Genomic DNA, 26,234 nt, shown 5'->3' with positions numbered 1-26,234 from the left:
ATTATGATACATAGTGAATATAGCAAATATATAACATTTGTATACATCAAGCTAAAATTTTGAGAAATCAAAGGAAATTTCTTGTGAGAAATATATTAAGAGAAAAGCCCTGTGGCTCATGAGAAAAAAAGATGAATGCTAAGATTTCCTGAGTATGTACCACCATTCTGGTTCTCATTGCAGTCCTTCCCCATCACCTCTAACAACTTCAAGAAGTTTGTTTAGGTATTTTTATTTTTTTAACACAACAGCATATATGAATTTTTATATAAGGGCCAATATCCCTAGGTAGGAGCAGTAGATAGTATGCATGAAGTATGCCAATTTTCATTATCTGGAGGAAATGAGGACTAAGAACAAATTTCCTAATGATGAATTATTTAGCACTGGAATGCATTGGAAAAGGACTTTTTGGAATGGCTTAGAAATGGAACAGTTTATCATTTGGTGGAATAAGTTAGATTTCTGTTTGCTGGAACAAAGTTTGAATAAATGCTATACCAAAGCCCTCCCATGAAAAATATATTTGACTTATTTTTGAATGATTGTTTTCTGTGTAGTCTGCATCTATAACTATTAACTTTACCTAAAGAAAATTGAGGCCAAGGTGGTATGTATTTGTTTTCTATTTCTTTTTTTTTTTAAGATTTTATTTATTTATTCATGAGAGACAGAGTGAGAGAGAGGCAGAGGCAGAGGGAGAAGCAGGCTCCCCGCAGAGCAGGGAGCCCGATGCGGGACTCGATCCCAGGACCCTGGGATCATGACCTGAGCCGAAGGCAGATGCTTAACCAACTGAGCCACCCAGGCGTCCTAGTTTTCTACTTCTGTGTAACAATGACACAAATGTAATGACTTAGAACAGTGTCCATTTATTGGTTCAGTTTTACTGGAAGCACAGAAGTCTGGTATCATGTACCTGTATTCTCTGGTCAGAGTATCACAAGGCTGAAATCAAGACATTACCTGGTTGAGTTCTCCTCTGCAAGCTCAGAGGAGATACTACTTCCAAGTTCATTCTTCTTGTTCCTTGAAGTTGCAGGGCTGAGGTCTTCATTCCTTGCTAGCTATTAGCAGACAGCTGGTCTCAGCTCCTAGAGATCACCTGTACATTCTGTGCCAAGTGGCCTCTTTGGTCTTCAAGCCAGCAATGGTGTGTGAGGTCTTTCTTGTGTTTTGAATTTCTGACTTCCTCTTCTGTAACAAGACCCAGAAAACTCTTGGCTTTTAAAGGATTCTAGTGATTAGAATAGTCACTGAATAATCTGTCTTTTTTAGAATTAATCGGGCCGTATAACATAATGTAATCCTGGGAGTAATATCTATTTTATTCACATTTCCAAAGATTAGGACAGGATATTTTGGGAGCCATCTTAGAATTCTGTCTACCACAGTTTTTTGTTTTTTTTTTTAACAGATCTTTAGGTACAGATAGACTTGTTAACACCTATATAATTAGAATATTAGAATGATTTCTACCATTTTTTAAGTTCAATATTTAATATTATTAGATCAAGGGAAATGAAATATAATTTAGCCAATATATTATATGTAAAGAAATGAAATACAAAGGTAGAGAAATCAAATACATGGTAGTCATTTCCAGCAATTTAATCAAGACCACAGAAAAAAGATTTCAGTTGCTTACTAATGATTTTGAAAAGCACAATAAGACATGTAATTATTTCACTAAACATTTACTCAATGAAAAATTCGTGACCTATACAATATTCACTAGAGACAAAGAATATTAACTGAAATCTGTACTAAATAGAAAGAATGAAATTAAAAATGACAACCTGGTCCATTTGAATATCATCTAGTGTATGGCACTAAGATAATTACATTGAGATTGAAGAAGAAAGTACAAGGAATTCTCAATCTGCATCCCTTTACTGCTGAGGAGACTGTGATTCGGAGAGATCGTGCCTTATCCAAGAACATATGGTCAGCTGATGGCAGAACTGAGATGAGAGCCTTTGATCCCAGAACTTTGTTTCTTCTGCTATAACTTGACATTACTGACATTTATCAGTCTGTTATGACATTGTCTCAAGTGGTTTCCAAGCATGAGTGTGTAAATCTGTTCAGTCCCTTCCTCTGCCCTGAAAAGAACTGAAGAAGTAGTCACTGTAAACCAAATGAAAAACTAAGAGTCTATTTTTTAAAAGTAAATAAAAAGAACAACCTGATTAATGATGTTCCTGGTTATGACAGCAAGCCATAGCAAAAACACCCTGGACTTGGAGTTAAGAATAGAGGATACAAGCCTTGCCTCTGTCACTGACTGGCTCTAGACAAGTTACTGAATTTCTTATAACCTCAGTTTCCTCACTTTAAAAAGTTAAAATGATGTTCTTTGACTCACAGAATTGTTTTGAGATATATGTGAAGGTACTGAGAAACAAAGTAGAATATTGGATTGGTATTATCATTGATGCTAAGCAACTAACTCTATAAACAATGATGAAAGTATGAAGGAAAGATGGAAGACTGAACATAATGTTAAAGTTCATGGTGAAATTCTCAACGAGAGACTTAACTGTCTGCTTATTGTGTTAATGCTTAACCATAAAATATTCTATATCATATAATTTCTCTACAGATTGTGGCAGCTAGAATTAATTCTTACAGTTCTCTTTAGTTGGCAAAGCCCTTTCTTGGTCAAAATCAACCTTATTCCACGAACTCTGATTTACAGAATGTAATAGCCAACACTGCTGGAATCATTCATGTGGATGGTGGGCAGGGATTTTGGTATCTGGACTCAGCCTTAAAGAATTTGAGCCAAGAAAAGCCTTTCATCAAGATATAAGGACTCTAGACTTATTTTTCCTGAATAACAGAGCTCTTAAATATAAAACAAAAAGTTCTGGTGGCCATCAAAGGCCTGTTTCATCACAATTGTCAAGGATATGCCCTCAAATGAAAAGTACATTTTAGAAACTGATTAAAAGAATTATTCAGAATGCTCTTCAAACCAGCTATAGAATTGTGGGGCTGGAGAGAATCAGAGATGATCCAGCCCAACCTGGTCTCTTGACAGGTGAGAAAACTAAGATGCACAGTTTAATTTATGAATGAAGGTCTCTAAAACCCAGGAAGCTTCTCCAGGTTCAATGTATTTGGTATCACATTGTGCAATTTTTCAGGCAAGTATATTTTTATCTTTTCATCCAAAAATATTCTCCAACTCATAAAGATTGAGGAAATGAAATATTACTCTTCTCTAACAAATTCTAAGTCTATTTAAATTAGTTATCTTCATTATTATCAGTTTTTGAAATAAGCTTAGCTTTTTCTTTTAAAGATGTATCAGTGAAATGACTGCATTCTTCAGATTCCTCTACAAAAGTGTTTTCCAAACTTAATTGCATAATGAAACCGACTTGGGAGCTTTAAGAAATACAGATGCTTGCATCTCACTTCCTGAGATTTTGGTTTGTTTAATCTGAGATGTGATCTGGGTGGGATCTTCTAAAAAGAAAATCCCTGGATGATTCCATTGTGCAGCCAGAGTTGAGAACCACTGCAAGATCCACCAATTAAGCAGGGTTGGCAGCAAGAATCTAAGCTATGGATGATACAATACTGGCATCTTCTGTACCTTGTGAGTTCTTTTATTAATTGATCAGAACATTAAATGGAGAATTGGTACATTTTGTTCCTACTGTTACAAACATTTTTAAAGTGCCTCTTGAAGTCCAAATATTTCCTAAACACTGGTAATATAAATGCAAGTAACACATATTCCCTGTCCTTAAGGAAATTCCTGTGATGGTAGGGTCAGATTAAGAAGCACTCGTGTCACTGACAATTATAAAACATGAGAGGAGTCTTAAGATGAGGCATGCATAGCTGATTTTGCCCACTGATATCATTCATCAATAAACATAGTTGTGCATGGAACATTTCTAACTACATCCAGTTATAGTTCTCTGAATGCAAGATATTTTGTGATGGAGAGATAAAGGAAGCAGTTCTTGGAAGAGAACAGCTGGTTTTCCAAACTGACTCAAATAACATGGATGAAGAATAGACATCCTAATTCCTTATTGTGCTGGGAAGTGTGCATGGTTTTGCATGAGTCAATCGGAATTAAAGAACAGTCAATACAGCTCAGGAAAAATACTTCTGCAGATCCCTGAACACACCCTGTTCATTCATGCTCCTCTTCAGCAGCACGAATAGTTCTCTCCAACAACATAATGGGGCAGAGTCCTGCCAACCTGCGGGCTGGGATCTAGAAGGTATATAAATAGTTATGAGGAACAGATGATGTTTGCTTTTCTAAATGACTTAGAGTAATTTAAAATAGGAAGTCTCTACTACTGAAAGGAATTGAAAAACCAATTGCTCTCCTAAGCACAATATCTATTTTATGTTTTATTTTGGGTACACACAAAATAAATTTTTAAAAATACTTGAAAAACAATGACAAAGCAACTATCAATAAATCAAATATTTATTTTGTCTATTTGGTGTATATACTATGAAATAACTAACGTGAACCTCAAATATTATTTACCATAATACCAGCTCAATGACTGAAGGTAAAAAATACATCCCTATATGATTGGATTTACCAAAATTGAGATTAATCTCAGAGAGAGAACTAGATTAAGCTCTCTGAGGTTAGATTTTTTTTTCACTCTTAGAAACTTCTTTTTTTACAAGTGTTGTTTTTTTCTTTTAATTGAGATATAATTGAATGACATATAGCATTATATAACCTTCAGGGGTATAACATCTTGCTTTGATACATTTATACTGCAGTATGACTGCCATTGTAGCATTAGCTAACACCTCTCTGGTGCCCCATAATTATTATTTCTTTTTTTAAAATAATATTATTTATTTGTTTATTTTAGAGAGACAGAGCATGAACAGGGGAAGGGGCAGAGGGAGAAGGAGAGAAACTCAAGCAGATTCAAGCCTGACTCAGGGATCGATCTCACAATCCTGAGATCATGACCTTAGCCAAAACCAAGAGTCGGATGCTTAACCGACTGAGCCAGCTAGATACCCCACTTATTATTTCTCCTAGTGGTGGGAACAATTAAGATCTGGTCTCTTAGAAAGTTTAATATGCAGCATTATTCACAAAAGCCAAGATATGGAAACAACCTAGTGTCCATCAATGGATGAATGTATAAAGATGTGGTGTGTACATATACATACAATGGAATACTGCTCAGCCATGAGAAAAAAGGGAAATCTTACCATTTGCAACAGCATGGTTGGACCTTGAGAACATTATGCTAAGTGAGATAAGTCAGACAGAGAAAGACAAATACTATATGCTATCTCTTATATGTGGAATCTAAAAAGAAATGAACTCCAAAAAACAGCGAGTGGAATGGTGGTTACCAGGAGCTGAGATGTGGGGGAGTAGGAGAGATGTTGTTTAAGACACATACTTGGAACTAGTAAATAGATAAGTCCTGGAGATCTAATTCACAGGAACTATCTTAGCTACCAGGGCATTATCTGGCAGATTTATTTGTTGAATGAATGAAGAGAGGTCTTTAGTTTGTAAGATAAATGTGCATTTGCTATTTTCTCATTTGAAAGTATTCAGAGTCTGGTCTTAGTGTTTCTTCTCATGTAATTCTTTTTATAGCGTTTTAAAAAATAGTGTCTTATACACATTTTGATTTGATGATACTAGCAGTAAAGTGACACATAATAATTTCTTTATTACATTATAGGACACATTCAGCTGAGAATTTTATGACCAGTAAACAATCTTAGAGTCAACGAACACTGAACATTTTAAAATAAAAATATAAAATTAATTTTGATATTTTGTGTGATAATTAAAAATCACATTTATACCTTAATAGATATTACATGTGCATTGAATTTATACATTGATTTCCAAAGAGTTGACTATGGTAGTATACTGACTACATAGCCTTGAAGATACAGATTCTTTATCAGTGACGTGTAATTTTTTTCAGGGCTTGCAAATAGCTGAAAGATGGCAGTAACTATCATAAATTATATAAATCACTTAAAATGATGTGTGTCCTTTTTTTTTTGCATGTGTCTCCAACATGGTGGCTGGTAAATCACCAACAGTGTTCAAGTTTTACCAACTGACATTAAAATCAGATACTTTCTCAAAGACACAGCCAAGCATTGCCCAGAGAATCCCCATTCCTCATCTTTAGTCACATTTAAGTCAAGTATAAAGTACTACTATTTTTGAGCTTAGTGGTGTTAAGTTGTCAAAACTACCACTTCCTAAATTTAAAAAAGACCACTCTCCTTTAGGATTTTGATGGACTCCTGTCTCACATTTAGGTCTTTCAACCATTTTGAGTCTATTTCTGTGTGTGGTGTAAGGAAATGGTCTGGTTTCATTCTTCTGCATGTGGCTGTCCAATTTTCCCAAACCATTTGTTGAAGAGACTGTCTTTTTTCCACTGGACATTCTTTCCTGCTTTGTTGAAGATTAGTTGAACACAGAGTTGAGGGTCCTTTTCTGGTTCTCTATTCTGTTCCATTGGTCTATGTGTCTGTTTTTGTGCCAGTACCATACTGTCTTGATGATTACAGCTTTGTAATGGAGCTTAAAGTCCGGAATTGTGATGCCACCAGCTTTGCTTTTCTTTTTCAACATTCTTCTGGCTATTCGGGGTCATTTCTGGTTCCATACAAATTTTAGGATTTTTTGTTCCGTTTCTTTGAAAAAAGTGGATGGTATTTTGATAGGGATTGCATTGAACGTGTAGATTGCTCTAGGTAGCATGGACATCTTCAAAATATTTGTTCTTCCAATCCATGAGCATGGAACGTTTTTCCATTTCTTTGTGTCTTCCTCAATTTCTTTCATGAGTATTTTATAGTTTTCTGAGTACAGATTCTTTGCCTTTTTGGTTAGATTTATTCCTAGGTATCTTATGGTTTTGGGTGCAATTGTAAATGGGATCGATCTTTAATTTTTCTTCTGTCTTGTTGGTGTATAGGAATACCACTGATTTCTGTGCATTGATTTTATATCCTGCCACTTTACTGAATTCCTGTATGAGTTCTAGCAGTTTTGGAGTGGAGTCTTTTGGATTTTCCACATAGTATCATATCATCTGCAAAGAGTGAGAGTTTGACTTCTTTGCTGATTAGGATGACTCATTTCTTTTTGTTGTCTGATTGTTGTGGCTAGGACTTCTAATACTACCCCGATGTTTATAGCAGCAATGTCCACAATAGCCAAACTATTGAAAGAGCCAAGATGTCCATCGACAGATGAATGGATAAAGAAGATGTGATATATATATATATATATATATATATATCACATCTTCTTTATATATATATATACATACATACACAATGGAATATTATGCAGCCATCAAAAGGAATGAAATCTTGCCATTTGCAATGACATGGATGGAACTGGGGGGTATTATGCTGAGCCAAATAAGTCAATCAGAGAAAGACATGTATCATATGATCTCACTGATATGAGGAATTCTTAATCTCAGGAAACAAACTGAGAGTTGCTGGAGTGGTGGGGGGTGGAAGGGATGGGGTAGCTGGGTGATAGACATTGGGGAGGGTATGTGCTATGGTGAGGGCTGTGAATTGTGTAAGACTGCTGAATCACAGACCTGTACCTCTGAAACAAATAATATGTTATATGTTAAAACATATAATTAATGTTAAATTTAACATTAAATGTTAAAATGTAAAATTAAAAAAATGTTAAAAAACATTTGTTTAACATTAACTCTTTTCGAAAGAGTTGACTATGGTAGTATATTGACTACATAGCCTTGAGGATACAGATTCTTTATCACTGACCTGTAATTTTTTTCAGGGCTTGCAAATAGCTGAAAGATGGCGGTCCATCAAAATCCTAAAGGAGAACACAGGCCCCAACCTCTTCGACCTCAGCCGCAGCAACTTCTTCCTAGGAACATTGCCAAAGGCAAGGGAAGCAAGGGCAAAAATGAACGATTGGGACTTCATCAAGATAAAAAGCTTTTGCACAGCAAAAGAAAGTCAACAAAACCAAAAGAAAACCGACAGAATGGGAGAAGATATTTGCAAATGACATATCAGATAAAGGGCTAGTATCCAAAATCTATAAAGAACTTATCAAACCCAACACCCAAAGAACAAATGATCCAGTCAAGAAATGGGCAGAAGACATGAACAGACATTTTTCCAAAGAAAACATCCAAATGGCCAACAGACACATGAAAAAGTGCTCAACATCACTCGGCATCAGGGAAATTCAAATCAAAATCTCAATGAGATACCACCTCACACCAGTCAGAATGGCTAAAATTAACAAGTCAGGAAACGACAGATGTTGGTGGGGTTGCGGAGAAAGGGGAACCCTCCTACACTGTTGGTGGGAATGCAAACTGGTGCAGCGACTCTGGAAAACAGTATGGAGGTTCCTCAGAAAGTTGAAAATAGAGCTACCATACAACCCAGCAATTGCACTCCTGGGTATTTACCCCAAAGATACAAATGTAGGGATCTGAAGGGGTATGTGCACCCTGATGTTTATAGCAGCAATGTTCACAATAGCCAAACTATGGAAAGGGCCAAGATGTCCATCGACAGATGAATGGGTAAAGAAGATGTGGTATATACAATGGAATATTACGCAGCCACCAAAAGGAATGAGATCTTGCCATTTGCAACGATGTGGATAGAACTGGAGGGTATTATGCTGAGCCAAATAAGTCAATCAGAGAAACACATGTATCATATGACCTCACTGATATGAGGAATTCTTAATCTCAGGAAACAAACTGAGAGTTGCTGGAGTGGTGGGGAGTGGGAAGGATGGGGTGGCTGGGTGATGGACATTGGGGAGGGTATGTGCTATGGTGAGGGCTGTGAATTGTGTAAGATTGCTGAATCACAGACTGCCAATCACAGTTGACTAGATTGATAATGGAAGCTGTTGAGTTAAATGAGTAGAATGAGAAGGAGGCTTAGAGTGTAGCCTTGAAGAACTGCAACAGTTGTGTTGAGGGGGCTAGGAGATGATCAGTTAGGAATATAGCCAAGAGGTCGCTTTGCAGTGAAAGAAAAGGGAATGTTTGAAGAAGGAAGAGCCAACTGAACTGTTGAAAACAGCTGAGCAATTCAATTGGCAATGAATTTTTTATTGAAGCTTATTCTTATACAAAATCAGGTCAATAACTAATAAGTTTGAGGGGAAAAAAAGTCTGACTGGTGAATTTGACAATGCAGCTGTCACTGGTGGTGAGATTTTTTGTTTTTATTTTTGTTTTTTTGTTGATGTTACTTTGGGATTTTAAAATTTTGATTTGAGGGATCCATGTGAGAGGGGAGTGTGCTGAATATATTGGAATATTCATATGGTTACACTGGAATATTCATACGTATTTTGTGTTCACTGTACTTTTCCACCTCCCTTTCTAAGGGGAAGGTTGGGCCTTGGCAGTCCCTTGCTTCAGGAGGTTTATTCAGCCTTCCAGAATCTTGTTTTTCCTGTAGTCCATGCTCCTTGAGAAGATTATAAGGGTAGGAGGTGATAGGAGGGGCTTTACCTACTATACTCAAAGCAGGAGGAGCATGGGAGGCTGATACATGTTGCTTTTAGGGATCTTATCAAGATCTCCTCATGTAGTTATAGTGGGATTTGTGTGGATAAAAGCTGATGGATCTTCAGGGTCGTATGACTTTTGTCAGAAAATTATAGGAACCAGGCAGCAAAAGAGTCTGATAATTACTGCCAGGGATGAGCATACTACATGCTAACTGGTTTGCTTTATCTCACCAGAAATGAAAGTTACCCATGTTCAGCTTGTAGATTCAGATTGGTCTAAAAGTATTCTTTTCTTGGGCGCCTGGGTGGCTCAGTCGTTAAGCGTCTGCCTTCGGCTCAGGTCATGATCCCAGGGTCCTGGGATCGAGTCCCACATTGGGCCCCCTGCTCGGCAGGAAGCCTGCTTCTCCCTCTCCCACTCCCCCTGCTTGTGTTCCTGCTCTCGCTCTCTCTCTGTCAAATAAATAAATAAAAATCTTTGAAAAAAAAATAAAAATAAAAGTATTCTTTTCTTAATTATCTATCTAAAGCCTTCAATTCAATCTTCTGTGAAATTCATCTGTAATTTTTCTTTACCTTTTTTTCTACACTGAATCATAGGATATTTTGTTGTTTTGATTATATTTCAATTTTTGGAGGATATTCTGCTTTCTCTTTGGTGTTATTTTGCCTAGTCAGGATTAGGACCTTATGAATTATACTAGATTATCATTTAAAGATTAAGCTATCTGTTTTCAAGTAGTAGTATTATTTTTTGCTGCTATGTTGCAGGAAAGAGATATGTATCTCATAAAATAGACCAGCCATTCTCCAAACTGAATTTCAATGTTATCCTCCAATAGTGCATATGATCCCTTGATGTTGTAGTTGATGAATTTATAATAAGCTTATTTAGCACCGGACCTTGAACTACAATTTAGATCAATCCAACATTCAGAACCTGATCATGATATATATATTTGATTGTTGTTCTTGAATATTAACAGTACAAATGTAGATTAATCTTATAGATAATACATGAAATTTTTGTTTCTATTCCCTATTCTATACTTGTGTAACTGGACTTATTCATGACTGGCAGTAATTTTGGAACTGTGTTTAATATTTATTTCCTCAGCAGTCTGCAATCTCGCTATGGGCTAACATGTCACAGTGAGCATAATATTCACAGTGACTTGCACAGTGTCTGGAAAATAACAAACCTCAATCAATATTTATTGAATGAATGAGTGGATGGATGGATGAGTTGTATTTTCTATTTAAAGCACTTTTCCCAATTCTCTAAAGTGTTAAGATAGTTTCCAAATAAATAACTTCTTTTGTTTTTTCATTGAATTCTTATTCTTTCATTTATTCATTCATTTATTTAGTGTTTATTTAAAACCTAGTTTGTGCCAGGCATAGTGCTGGTAGCCCCTTTCACAATTCACAATGTAATATGCACTCTCATCATACTTAGAAACCGACTACAGTGACTGCCAAAGGAAATTTCTGGACACGGAGGATGTTTGGCTATGCAAATAGTGGCTTTCCTCCTTTCCATGTGTCCTAGAAAGAAATTCAGAGAAAGAAATGGCATAACGATTCAATTGCGAATATGTTTTAGAGATTATATGTAAGGGAACTACACTGGCCATGGTGTAGTTATAAATAAGGAGTCCTGGGAAAGGTTTGACAAGAACACTTGTTTGGATCAAACACTGTTATGCAAAAGACAGATTGCTGGAAAGGAACCCCAGCCAGGAGGTTCACTCACTAGTGAGTGCTCTTATTAAAGTAGGAATAGTCAAAAAATATTTTATTTAGTGTGATATTTATATCACCCTTGCTATCATGGACACACAGTTGGACTCCTCCAATGTAACTCAGGAGAAAGGCCACCCGGATCCACTTGAAAGCATGTGTACGTGTTATGCAGCTCTTCTTAGTTGTTAGCTCACAGAACAGGTAAATCAACATTTACTAGAGTAGAGGCCCTTGCTAGGGTTTTATATATCTTCTCACATTTTATCCTTTAAAAATTGCTATGCAGCAACTTGTAATAGTTCTGCATAAAGATGAGAAAATTGAAACTCAGCGATTCTAATTTGCATCAGTCACACAGCTGCTAAATCAGGAGGTCAGAATTTTATTCCAGGTCACTGGTAGTCAAAATTTCACGTTTGTCCTATTATGCACATTGGTCAGATAGGCACATACCTGTTCTAATCCTTAAAGAAAACTAGTGTATAACAAAGTGAATGTATCGATGTCTAATATCCATTGCCTAAACAGACCCCTTTCCGGAATGAAAGCTGGTTCAATATTAGGAAATATGCATGCATTCATTCATTCACAAAGGGATGTGTATGCCTCTATGTCACCCCTCGTTCATTGATGGGAACATTAAAGCCTAGAAAGAAATTTAGACTTTGCTTCTTATTTTGAGGTTAACAAACTAGAACAGAAAGAAAAAAAGACCTGAGGGGTTGATACATGGGACAGATATATTTCAGATAAACTTCTCTAAGACACATGAAGAAAGTGGGGAATAACCTGAGGGAAACGGAGCAGCAGGGATCAGCCATGGTCATTTAGCAGTAGCAAGGATACTAATAACAGTGATTATAATCTTGTAGTAGTTGCCAGTTTCTATTGGGTGCTAGGTCGGGCAGTTTTGAGGTGATGTCAGTAATTCTCATGTTGAACTTATGAGGTAGTTCTTAGTCATATTAGTTTTCAGATGTGAAACTGTGTCTAGGAAATTTTCAGAGTTAAGGGATGTGCCCACAGTTCAGTGACGTGCTCCTAAGTGTTTAACCATCGGCTCTGTTGAAAAATAAATGTTCGCATATATATTCACACATATATAATTATATTTATAGATAAATTCACATATCTACATAGCATCATTATAATTTTTACTTATGTAAAAGACGTGTGGCACACAATTTACAAATAACAATAAACTCTAAAATATTGTCAATTCCACATGGCCAATTAAGTCTCACAGATTACTCTCTTGGATTTTTGTTGAACTCTGTATCCATAGCCAATCTATCATTAGAAATGATGGATAAACGTAATTCTGACACCAATGCTGTTTTACATTTTCATTTATATTAATGAGTAAGACCAAGTGAGATAATAAAGACACATATCAGAAATTCATTCGTTGGTCAATGCCTCCAGCAACTCTTTTTTGTTGAATCTCATACTAGCTTTTGAATACCAGAAGAGTATTTCTTTAATTGTTTTTGTGCTATTCAAAATATTAAAAAGCTACATAACTGACTTACTTTTAAGTTTAATCTGTATTATTAACATTTCTTCGATCATTTTCTTAAGTCTAGCCAATCAACAAAACAATAAATCAAACCCCAATTTATGGATAGCATTTGTTGATTTCCATAGTCTAAATACTCCCACCAACAGCCAGTGGAACCCGATGTGAGCCAGCTTCAGCAAAATTTAAAAAGGGAGAAAAGTTCATCTTAGCTTATTCAGATATTATGCTGATTTCAAGTAATATGTAGGGATTTTTTTTTAATTTTAAAATTTTTGATATGCTCTCGAATTTGCAAGAATAGTACGAAGAGCTCCTACATACCCCTCAGCAATTGTTTTATGTTTCTGCCTAATTTGCTTTATTATTTCTGCCTGAATCTGTCTCCTTTCTTCCTTTCTCTGTCTCTCTCTCTCTCCTTGGTCAATCTTGGAATTACTTATCACTTTCATTAATCTTTTCAAAGAACCAAACTTTGACTTTGTTAATTTTGTCTTTTTTCTCACACTGTATTACTGATGTTTGCCATTATTTTCTTTATTCTATTTAATTTGCACTTCCTTTCCAGCCTCTTAAGGAAAAAAGTTGAGAATAGATTTTAGACTATTCTTCTTTTTTTTTTAAAGATTTTTATTTATTTATTGAGAGAGAGAATGATAGAGAGAGAGCATATGAGAGGGGGGAGGGTCGGAGGGAGAAGCAGACTCCCTGCTGAGCAGGGAGCCCGATGGGGGACTCGATCCTGGGACTCCAGGATCATGACCCAAGCTGAAGGCAGTCGCTTAACCAACTGAGCCACCCAGGCGCCCCTAGACTATTCTTCTTTAATATAAACATCTAAAGCTACAAATTTCCCCTAAACACAACTTTAAATTTATGCAGCAATTTTTTGTGGTGTATTTTCATTATCATTCTCTTTGAAATATTTTCTAATTTTCTTGCAATTTGTTTTTGAGCTGTGAGTTACCTAGTAGTGTGTCAAATTTCAAAATAATTGGGGAGTTCCTAGAGATCTCATGGATACTGATTTCTAATTCAGTCCTCTATTACTTTTTCAGCTATAACTATTTACATTATTTTTAGTGGTTGTCCTAAGGATTGCAATATGCATTCTTTATTTTAGAATTAACATTGTACTTTAATAAAAGGTAATAACTTTGTAATAGCAAAGTTCCTTTTATCTGGTCACTGATATTGTCATATATATTCCAGCTTCTTGCTTATAGTACAAATCTTACAACAGTGCTGTTATTTTCATTCAGTTATATGCCTTTCAAGGAAGTTATGATAAAATAGCCTTTTGTATTCTCTTATCTTTACCATTTCTAGTTTTCTATATTCTTTCCTGTAGAACAAAGTATTTATCTGGTTTCTATTCCCCTTAGCCAGAAGAATTCTTTTAGCTTTTCTCTTATTACAGAACTACTAGAAATACATTTTGTCCATTTTAATCTGAAAACTTCTTTATTTTTCCTTTCGTATCTAAAGGATATTTTTACTGGATATGGTGTTGGTGGTCATCGATATTTTTGTTATTATTGTTGTTTGTTTCAGAATTTAAGGATACAATTCCATGGTGATAAAACTTAAGTTTTATTTTGTTTGTTAAAAGGAAGCCAACTTTTATTCATTGATTTTTCCCTGAATATAATGTGTAATTTTTTTCTAGCTACTTTAAAACTTTTATTTTCATTTTTGCTTTACCATCAGTTTGGTTATGATGGATCTGGGTGTGGTTTCCTTTGTATTTATATGGTATGTAGTTCCTAGAGTTTCTTGGATTTGTGCATTTGTGGGTGTTTGTGTTTTACCATATTTGGTAATGTTTGGCCATATTTCTTCAATGTCCATATTTATATCATCTATATCTGTATGCTATAGTAGAGGAGTGAGCCATATTGATATTTTGAGATAAAGCATTCCAGGCAGAAGGGAGAGTCCGTGCAAAAGGCCCTACAATAAAAGCATGCCTGGCATGTTTGTGGAACATGGAGGAAGCATGGACAATGAGCTATGAGTAAAGCGGGAATACAGTAAAAGTTAAAGAACCCACATCATATAGGATTTTTCAGTCTTTTAAACAGAACTTTGGCTCATAAAGTTTAGGAGGAGAACCACTAAGAGGGTTTGAATAGAGGAGTAATACAGCTTTCATAAAGGTATTACTCTGGCTTCTATATTGAGAATGTATTACAGTTGTGGGGGAGAGAGGAAATGATAAAGAGAAGTTACTTCAGTAACTCAGGCAAGATATATAATAGAATGTAGTGTTGCAGCTGATGAGAAGCAGTAAGATTCTAAATATATTCTGAGGATAGACCCAACTGGGTTTCTTGACAGTTTGAATCTAGATAGTAATGAAAAGAAAGAAATCATAAGTGATTTTAAAGTTTTTGTTCTGAAAACAAAAAGGATAGCTTTTCTTCAATTTAGAAAGGGTAGACTTCAGATGGATCAGTTTTGGGTGGGAGGAGGTCAAGAGTAGATTTTAGACTTAAATTTGAGATATCTATTAGATTGCTAAGACAATGTATCAAGTAGATAGCTGCATATACCATATAAGTGTTTCAGATTCAAGAGAGAGATCTGGGTTGGAAACATAAACTTGAAAGACCTCAGTATATCAATTTATAACCATGATTGGATAAAAATCACAGAAGTAGTAAGTATACTTAGAATAGAACCAAGAACTGAGAACAGGGCTCAGAATTGAAGTAAATGAGAACCCAGTAAAATAACCTGAGATTGGCAGTGAGATAAGAAGTCAAGTGAAGAAAATATATTAAGGAGGTGAGGGTGATCGGCTTTATTTGAGGCTCCTGATCAGTGATTTAAAATGAGGGCTGTGAATTAGCAATTGGATATAGCAATGTAAACATCATTACTAATCTTGATAAAGGCAGCTCTGGTGGAGTAATAGGAGTGAAAGTTTGATTGTGTGACATTCAGAGAGTATACTGGGGGGAAAGTTGAGTAACTTTTTTGAGAGGTTGCTGTAAAGGAAAGTAGATGAATGGATCTGTTGCTGGCAGGGAAAGTGAGGTCATAAAAAGGTTATTTTTAAAATTTAAAGTTTTTTTTTTACATTTTTTTATTATGTTATGTTAATCACCATACATTATATCATTAGTTTTTGATGTAGTGTTACATGATTCATTGTTTACATACAACACCCAGTGCTCCATGCTCCAATACCCATCACCAGGCTAACCCATCCCCCCACCCCCCTCCCTCTAGAACCCTCAGTTTGTTTCTCAGAGTCCATAGTCTCTCATGGTTTGTCTTCCCCTCCGATTTCCCCCCCTTCATTTTTCCCTTCCTGCTATCTTCTTTTTTTTTTTTAACATAATAATGTATTATTTGTTTCAGAGGTACAGGTCTGTGTGATTCAACAGTCTTATACAATTCACAGCCCTCACCATAGCAATACCCTCCCCAATGTCTATCACCCAGCCACCCCATCCCTCCCACCCCCCCCACCACCAACCCTCAGTTTGTTTCCTGAGATTAAGAATTCCTCATATCAGTGAGATCATATGATACATGTCTTTCTCTGATTGACTTATTTCGCTTAGCATAATACCCTCTAGTTCTATCCACGTCATTGCAAATGGCAAAAATTCATCTTTTGATGGCTGCATAATATTCCATTGTATATATACCACATCTTCTTTATCCATTCATCGGTTGATGGACATTTTGGCTCTTTCCATAGAAACATAGAAATGTTAACGCTTCTTGATATGCTGTAACTTAAATACTATGAGTAAAATTAACAACACTTAAATAGTATGATATAAAATCAATATACCTTGTGTTAACACAATAGGGTAATAAGAGAGGGATGAAAACATATGCATGCACATACACACATGTGTTCATAGCAAAATAAGAAGAAAATACTCATGACAATTAGTATCCTCATTTCTGTAACTGGTCACATGATCATAGCTGTTATTTAGAGCCAATTCATTCCATTACCCATTCTGTATTCCCTTTGCTTTCAGCAAGCACCAAGGCTGGTCATGATTCTTTACCTGGTTGGGTGACCTAAACCTTCATTCCTAAGGGATCTGGGTTATTAATATTTCTCCCTAGATTGGGTTGATGTAGTTTTCTATTGACTTTAGTTGCAGGACATGTTAATAACAGGAAATACCGTTACTCCTTCCTTTGCCTATTGATTCGAATGTCTGAGTATCAGTCTTAACTTCCAGTTCAATGGATCATTGTTGTGTTCCCTGGTGGAAGCATCCCTCTCTCCGAAACTAACACCATTAAGCAGCAGGGCATAAAGTCATGAAAACAGGAAACAAATTTTTGCTAATGGGTCACCAAAGGTAACAGTGAAGGATGTCACTCTCATTCCCACCCCTTGATTCTTGGACCCATGAATCCTGGTATTGGAGAAACAGCACCACATATTGGACACTGATTCAGAGCATGTACAGCCTTCTGAAGAACCTTTCACCAGCTCTGCAAGGTATTTCCATTCAGCTGGTGCTGTGACCAAGTCTTCAAAAATCCATTCTACAATTCTTCCAAGCCAGCTGCTTCAGGATGATTAAAAACATGGTAAAACCACTGAATTCCATGAGCATGGGCCCATTGCAATACTTCTTTTGCTGTGAAGTGACTTCCTGATTAGAAGCAATGCTGTGTGGAATACCATGATGGAAGATAAAGTATTCTATAAATCCATGGATGGCAGTTTTGGCAGAAGCACTGAATACAGGGAAGACAAATATGTGTAACCATATCCTTTAAAGCTAGGATTTCAGAACTGTGGCATACTGGTGAGAAGACAGCGTAGAGCAGATGGAATCTGTGCATGTTTGTATTCACATGTGCACTTCTCAAGTCAATCCAGGCATCAAGAGACTCTGGTTTTAGTCACTTTGCCATTAACCAGCTAATGAGTGAACCAGCAAGTCTGTGAACCATTCTTGGCCCATTTACCTCTATTGTAAATGAGAGGATTAGACTAGAAAGTTTCTAATGGCTCTGCTTTAACATTTTCACAGCCTGTGGACAAACCACTTACCTGCTTATATGTTGCTGAAAGCTTCTGAAAAAAGATTACTCCAAAGTTTTTAAATCCTAAAGAATTAAATTCAACTTAATTCAAAGAAGGCACTTGAATATTTTATGCCTCTTATAGGGCTACCAATAAAAGTTCATCCAATTCAACAAACATTTATTGTGCAAAGGATACTTGGTATAATAGGCACTAGGATAATCATCATTATGTGACATATACAGACATAGCTTCAATTCTAATCATGTTTCATTTTGTATACTTATCAGTCATTTCACAGTAGCTCTGGGGGAGTATGTAAATATATCATATGCATAGCATAATTTTACTATAGAAATGCTTTGGGTTGTTTTTCTTCTTCATTTTAACCTGTTTTGATAAGATTATCCAGCTCAAAACTACACTATTATTAAATGTTCAGTGTCATCATTGGTGCTCTATAATTTTGTTTTCCATTAAATATTTTTTCAAGGACAATTAGCACTATTCTATTATATCTTGAGGCATTAAAGCATTTTGATTAATGAGTTTAGGTTATAGGTCTGAGTCCTGACTTTGCCACTTGGTAGCAATAATCTTGGGTGGGATATATAAAATTTCTGTATCTCATTTCCTTATGCACACAATCTGGATAGAAATACACCCACTCTTTGGGGATATTGTGAGGATTCAATGGATTATTCTATTTGGAGTATTGAGGACAATGGTAAGAGCTCAAGGAACATTAACTATTATTATTTCCATCTTTTCCTGCTCTTATTTTATAATGAAAGTCAGTGGAGAGATAGAATTCATAAACCCACTTGACTCTAAAGTAATTTTGTTGGATACACTAATTTTATTTAGAAATTTTTATAATAACATATATATAGTATATATCAGATATGGATTAATGTTATAACATACATCAAAGATGTAAGGGCTTGATAAATAATTTTGCTCAATGATGGATCATTGTATGCTGATGTGAGCTTCTGTTTTCCTACCAAGGCCAAAACTTTTAATCGTCTTATTTGTGTAAAAACTTGGCTCTTTGAAAACAGAAAGGAATTTTCCAGAGACACAGTGATTTACTTCACATCAGAGCAGGAAGGAGAACATATAAACTATGATTTAATGATGCTCTTTGCAGCTGGGCAGCCTGACTTGGAGGGGAAATGAGGGATTAGTTGATGAGCTAGGAAGAGCAAGCAGGTGTGTGTACTTAAGTATGGTGTGGAGTAGGGAAAGAAAGGGGGAGCAGGTGTGAAAAGGTGGGATTGGAGCATCCTGGGAAGACCACAGCCAGAAGTGTGTTTTGAGGTGAGTTATATTGAGATAAAGCTTAGTGAGCACTTATTTCCAAATTAACACTCGTAGTTGAGACATGGCAGTATCAGAAAATGCTGATGTGTGCATTTGGGAAAATTGTTTGGAAATGATTCATTTTTGTTTAGACCGAGACACAGGATCAGAGCTGGAAGGGACCTAAAAATTCTGTCTCCAAAATCATCCAAAACAGATGATGATTGTCTATGCTAATTATAAAGCCTCCAAGGGAGACTTTCCACCATCTAATGAAACTTCAAATTATAAGCAACAGCCATCATCAACATATGTACATTTCAGTAGTTATTAAGGCAAATATGAAAACAATGGTATTTAAATTAACATTTGCATCACACTAGACAATCCTATCATATCCTACTTTCTCCTGCTGTAATTTATTTCAGTCATCAATTTGAAATGAAAAGGATTTTCATTGCTTTGTTTCAAATTAGAGAATGTAGGAGGTTTGTGGCTGCCTCATTTGTCCTGTTGGCTTTGATGTCTTGATTTTTGTTCTCAAAAGCTCAATTTTAGTATTAGGCTCTTGGGCCAATTGCATCTGTCATTCTCTAGTCATGATAATTGTTAAGGGATGGAAAACCATAATGAAGTTAAGATGTTGCTTGTCTATCATCTTGAATTATTTTCTTAAAAGATTTTGCAGAGGAGGTAGAGATGAAAGAGTAAATAACAAATCAAAGGGCCAAATAAAAAAAAAATCAACAAAGACCGAAGAGTCAGAATAAGGATATTTTAAAATATGTTTGAGGGAAGTTTTGTCCATGGAAATTTATAGACTGTTTCTATAAAATTATTGTCACACTCAAATAATTTGTTTGGAAGCTGAGCCATTCTTTTCTTTGGTGAAACTTATTACTACCTTTGCCATGAGACTTAAAACCAGAGCCTGGGCTTCTGGCTGATTTCTGCATTTACTTTTCCTGAAATCCCTATGCATAGACTATAAAGATAGGTGTTGGCTCCAGTGGGCCATTACATTATAGTCATAAGAAACCTTGAGAAGCAAGGAAAGCTAAGTCATAAGGATATAAAAACACAGTGAAGTTCCTTTTCCTAGTGGTTAAAAAATGAGTAATAGGCATGGTGGTTTCTCTTAGGAAAACCACTAGTTTGCATTCCTACTCCTATTATTCTAATTTCATCTGAAATATGTTTCTTGCCACTGTACAGTTAACCCTTCACCCTATTTTTCAGTCTATAGTGGCAAACTGGGCACATACTTGCTTCTCTCCTCCATCCATAGATCCTGTTGAATGGCACTAAAGATACAAAACATAATGAGTCCCTGGGACCACTGTAAACAAGAGAGGATTCCTCTAGCAAACTAGAGATTTTACAAACTTTTGGAACTCTGAAAGTGGAAGAAGTTATACTAATAGATAAATCAGATGGGTGAAAAAAGTCACGGCTTGGAACAGATGCAGGAGTAAGATGCTGCAGATGAGGGAAAAGCTCTTCCTAGCTGAGCTCCAGAGAAATCCCAAGTTTGGAGCTGGGAGACAACAAATGGCAGAAATCCATATGGTCTCAGTTGGCTCCTTATCTTCTGGGGCCATTTTGTAGCAGCATTCTAGAACATTTGGTCGCAGATGGAAATGCAAGATTTACCTTCTAGACAGAATGAGTAATAGATTTGGGGAGGGATCAGTCATAGTCTGTGTAGTAAGGTGAAGGAAGTAAAGAAGAACCTGAAAGGACACCATGTTACCACAATACTATAGGAAGAGACAGTGCCTGTAAGAAGTATATTGTGGAAAAGTCTACTTCCAAAACAACACATACTTTACTTTGGCATTTGTGGAGTTCTTGAGCTAGCCTTTCTACTCCCAGGTATGTACCATAAAGAAAAGCCTGATTTTCAATAGGATCCATTAACTCACATGAAGATTATAGCCATTCCTGTTTAGGTTGACAGACATACACTACTGAAAAGGAAAAGCCTGATAGCAATTTATACTGAGTCAGATCAAATTCTGTTTATGAATATGAATCATTAACCAAGGACTCTTAGACCTCTGAGGAATACTTAACAGCCTGGAAAAGAAAGACCAAGAATGGCAATCAGAACAACAGATCCCAGATATGGAAATAATGCAAGAAATAGTAGAGAATTAAAAAATTTGAGTATGTATCCTTAGAAATATTTGAGGCATTATATCATTCATAAAGCACAAACAAGATACTAGGGAATAGGAGTAATCACAGACCAAGAAAAACTCTTTAAAAAATTTCAAAATATGCAGAAAAAATTAAAATAGTATCGATTTAATTTAAAAAAAAAGAATTAGGAAATTGGAAACAAAGTGGAGCAAAATGATCAGACCTCAACAGAAAAAGAAAAAAAGATGAAAAAGAGTTTATAGATATGGAAGATGCAGAGAACCCATATTCTAACACATACTACAGACGGCACAGATAGAGAAAATGGAATGAGGATAAGGATAATCAAATAAACAACTGATCAGAAGCCACAGGGAGAAGGGATATTTGAGCAAGAAGATGAAAGGATCTTGCAGATAACTGTGGGATAAGCATTCCAGGCAGAGAGGGCTATCTCTGAGAAGACCCAAAGGTAAGAAAATGCCTGGCTTATTTGAGAACAGCAAGGAAGTTATTGCAACTAGAGCTAAGTAACCAACAGTGAGGGTAATTGGACATGAGGTAAAAGAAGTAACTGGGGCCAGAGTTTCTTGGTCTCTTTTACTCTTGCCAACTCACCCTAAGGTGAATAGGGAGCAATTGGATGGTTTTGAACAAAATAATGACATAATCTGACCTACTTTTTAGAAGGATGACATTGGCTGCTATTCTTGATTAAAGTACATTTTGAATAACTTTTTTTTTCCACGAAGACTACGTGGGTTACACTCTGAGTCCTTGAGGATTTGAAACTATCTTTCTATTGCTTGTATTGTATGAGTAATAATGTCTTGGGTCCTAAACTTTTCACTTGAAAACTCAGTAGATATGCTAGTGTCTTCCAGCTTTTAATGTGGTAGAGGAGAAAAATGAGATGATTCTCATGGTGCGTGTGTGTGTGTGGAGATAACATTTTTTCTTATCTTTTATTTTTTCTATCTTTTTATAGAAACCTCTGTTACTACTTACCTTTGAACCTCAAATATTTCACCAGTGATATCTAAGCAGTCACCATTTACCTTTAACTTCATATGTAAATCCACATCTCTTATAGTAGTACTACATTGATGTGGCTCTTTTTTTTTTTTAAGATTTTATTTATTTGAGAGAGCAAGAGAGGTAGCATGAGCAGGGGGAGGAGCAGAGGGACAAGCAGACTCCCCACTGAGCAGGAAGCCAGACAGGACACTGCGCTCCATCCCAGGACCCCGAGATCATGACCTGAGCCAAAGTCAGACACTTAACCAACTGAGCCATCCACCCAGGTGCCCCTTGACTTGGCTCTTACCATCTTATTTAATCCTCACAACAACCCAGTGAAGCAGCTGCAATTATTATCTCCATTTTACAGGTGAGGTAAGTGAAGCATAGAGTGATCCATGTCTCCTTATAGCTCTCGACACAATGCATTGTGTAATTGACACCTTCCCTTGCTGGTTGAGTCTCCCTGAGGCTCTGAACGGGTTGAATCTTGCTCATATGTGAAACTTGTTACATGGAAAAGAAGGGGGAGGGGAGTTCCCAACGGAGGGAAGCCAGCCTGACTGTGGGGAAAGCAGGATCACTGTGGGGAAAGGAACGTTAAGAATGTCAGGGGCTTTCTCAGCATCAGCCCAGCCCCCCAGAGAAACCAGTAGCTGTCTGCTCAGGTGAAACATTGATGTGGGGCCAAAGACAGAGTGAGCCCTTTTGAGCTCTACATTCCAGCCTTTCTTTAGCTCACAACAGTTTTGTTTCTTATAAATACCTGCATACTTTTACATAAGACTATCTGGTGTTATTTCCTGAAGCATATCTTATCCAAGACATGTTTGGTTGTGAATGGTACTGGTTTAAGTACATAATGGATCAGAGGAGATGGCTATTGTGGTAGACAGTTTTGGCTGCCTACTCAGCCACTCCCAAACCTTACTTTTCTGCTAACTGAAATCAAGTCTGTTTAAGTGGTGGACTGAGAGGTCTTGATCTCCAGGAAATAAGGCAATCTGCCAAAACTAGGAAATGAATTGTGATTAGTTTACACCAATCATGTAACTTTATTCTCACTTGATAGAAACTCATTTTTCTAAACTTCTTGCAGATGGGAGTGATCAAGTGATTAGAGAGAAATTCTCCTGAAGGAGGTTACTCGAGAAAAAAAAAAATTTTTTCCAATAAAAGAGACAAATATGAGACTAGTGTTACATGAACCTCCTCTTTCCTTTTCTTCCTACTCTGAAGATGTACATTATAATGTCTTGAGCTATGGTAAGAATCTATCAATCAAAAGACAAATAGGAAATATAAAAATATGGTGGAGAAGAAAGTGAGAAAGAGCCTGGATCCTTGATGACATCCTTGAGCTGCTGGACCAATATTGAGAGAATTTTTGTTAAGTAAATAATAAACATTTTTATGGTTAAACAGTCAGGTGTTCTGTTATCTATAGTCAAAGATTTCCTAACCAACATAACCATTTAGAGAATAGTATTTGATGAGAATATTGGCAGAGTATATTAGATATTTTAAACAAAAAAATCAATTTCCTTATTAATGGGTATATTTTAGGCACCCTGTTTTTAGCTATTAGGCACACAGACTATATAAAATAATAAACATGGAAATCTATCTATTTATTATGTTTTGGACTACTATGCTTTTGAATTTGTCATTAATGACAAAAGTCAACTTTGGACACCAACCTTGAAGTGTTGGTTCTGGTTGCCTGTGTTTGTTATAGATAACTACATAGGAGAGCCCATTGGAAAATCTAATTCCAGTTTGATTTGGAGCAATAGTTACAGGGTAATTCATCCTTGCATATTTGATTCTGGAATATGCTTTTTCTATTGAATTTTTTTTTCTTCTATCTATTTAATCATTTAAGTGAATTTAGATGCTTTTAGAATCTTTGTCATGGGTGGTGGCAATATTTTAACACTCCTCATATATAAACAGGCACATAGACAAGAGATTTGTTATCAGTCAAAATCAAATGTAAATATTTAGCTTCTTGATTGGAGCTGGGGCCGAATGTTGCACACATGGAGAGGAAAATATATACCACCAGCACATTCACAGAACATTGCTATAAGTGGGTGAAATAACAAACTCAGTTTGTTATTTGATGTGTCAGCTATGTGTCATGCTTATTACAGAAAGTAAGGTAATGTGCAAAAACTTTAAGAACCATAAAGAAATTCTTTAAACGTATGTTCTTCAGGGTTGGCTAAGTTCTTTGAGGACTACTCTTCCTGCTTCTAATTCTACAACTTAAGAGGGGGAAAAATGAAAAAAAATTCAGGGGTTAGCCACATGATTATTGATGAACTGGAAATAAAAGTGATGAGTAGAGTCTAAGGGATCTTTATTGTTTAGTCTTGATTGAACACTGAGAGATGAGCCTGATCTCTAAGTCTATAAAAGATGAATATACAAAGGAGAGGAGCCAACTGTTCTCCTTCACCGGTGACTGAAAAGCCAAAAACGGGCTTTCTTTGTGATTGTCTTGTGGACCTAGGCCTGGGCAAAATGTAACGTTTGCATAACTTGGGGATAATGTGCCACTCTTTTTTTCAAAAGGATATTCTAGGATGTTTTGACCTTTGAAGAGAGCTTTCAACTCTATTTCATGGTTCTAAAAGAGAACCAAGTTATGTTTAAATAAGATAAAAGAATAAGTATGAGGGGGGGAAAAAGTTATCAGAATGTCAATAATAAAACACAGCCTCAGACTAGTCATTACTGCTTGTTCCTCTTTGAAAAATTTTATAAATCTAAAAGTAAAAAATAATGTCAGGTGGGAAGAGATCAGTTTGAAGGTTAATAAAGTTTACAGGTACTTATAAATTATAAAATTTATGCCATCTCAAATATCCTATTACTAATACATGAGCTTAATATGCTACGATTAAATTGGAGATTTAACTATTGGTATACCTTCCTCTTACCACTGAATGTGGATGATGGGCTATCACTAACATATCTCAAAAACCTCTGCTAGGGAATTCTGTCTGGCGTGGTATTAGTCACAGTCTAGGTGAGAAGCTACTCTCAGGTCACCGCACCCGGATGGCACAAAATATCCACTGACACACGTTTTGACAATTCATTTCTTTCACTTACCAAATGTTTCTGGCTGTTGGCAATGCCAGCCCTCCCAAAAGCTCCACCCTCACAATTTGGGTTAGACATTTCTATCATTCTCAAAAACGTTTCATGGTCTAGCTATCGTTGAGATTAAGGGCTGGGTCTAACATAATTTGATTTGTCAAACAGTCAGATCTTGACAGAAAAAAAAAAAAAGGCATGCTCATGGGAAAGCTGGCAGATTTACTTCCAGTTCTAGCCAAAAAACAGTCTTTCTCACATAATGTCAGTGTGTCCAGTTCAACCCAGGTCAGAAACCAGAAATGCAAAACATTCACCAATGTTTCTGGACTTCCAGAAATCAGCCAATGCTTGGGTGGCTGAGAATGTATTTATTTAAGCATGATCCTACTCTAAAACCATTTACCCTGCCTGATTGTTCGAGGCTGTGGAAAGTAGAGTGTCCACAGAGAATGACTCTGTAATGCAGTAATAGAAGTTCTTTTGTTTTCTATATATTTCCATGTCTTGTTTTATTTTCTGGAGAATTCCATTATATCATTAGAATTGAACATTTATATCTTACCAATTTTTATTAGTCAAAACAAAATTTAATATTTAATTTCTTGATTCAATAAGCATATTGATGAGAAAGGAGTATACATACGCTTTGAACAACCATGAAGAACTTTTTTTGGTAGTGCTGTATGTTTGACTCTCAAAAATAATGAACACACAGTAAAAGATGTTGCAAATGTGCTTTTAATTGCTAACTAGTACTTAACTTGTCTTACAAGATTTGGGCAATATTTATGTAGACTAAACATACAAAAATTCTTACACAAAAATATAGT

General features: G+C 36.0%; 1 long non-coding RNA gene across 1 annotated transcript in view; it reads right to left on the bottom strand.

Annotated features, from left to right (window-relative positions):
• Positions 1-81: 81 nt before the first annotated feature.
• Positions 82-26,234, bottom strand: part of LOC129045620 (uncharacterized) — a 91,680-nt gene continuing 65,527 nt past the window's right edge. The window contains exons 3-4 of the long non-coding RNA XR_008505590.2: positions 7,810-7,918; positions 82-1,197 (exon numbers count right to left, since the gene is read on the bottom strand). This is a non-coding gene — a long non-coding RNA (uncharacterized LOC129045620). The remainder of the gene's footprint in view (positions 1,198-7,809; positions 7,919-26,234) is intronic.

The sequence above is a fragment of the Mirounga angustirostris genome, unplaced genomic scaffold, assembly GCF_029215605.1.
Source record: "Mirounga angustirostris isolate CCGP_5_RB_7025 unplaced genomic scaffold, mMirAng1.0.hap1 SCAF_3, whole genome shotgun sequence".
In the NCBI taxonomy this organism is placed as follows: domain Eukaryota; kingdom Metazoa; phylum Chordata; class Mammalia; order Carnivora; family Phocidae; genus Mirounga; species Mirounga angustirostris.
The sequence above is the reverse complement of the archived record's forward strand: the minus strand, read 5'-3'. Positions and strand labels throughout refer to the sequence as shown.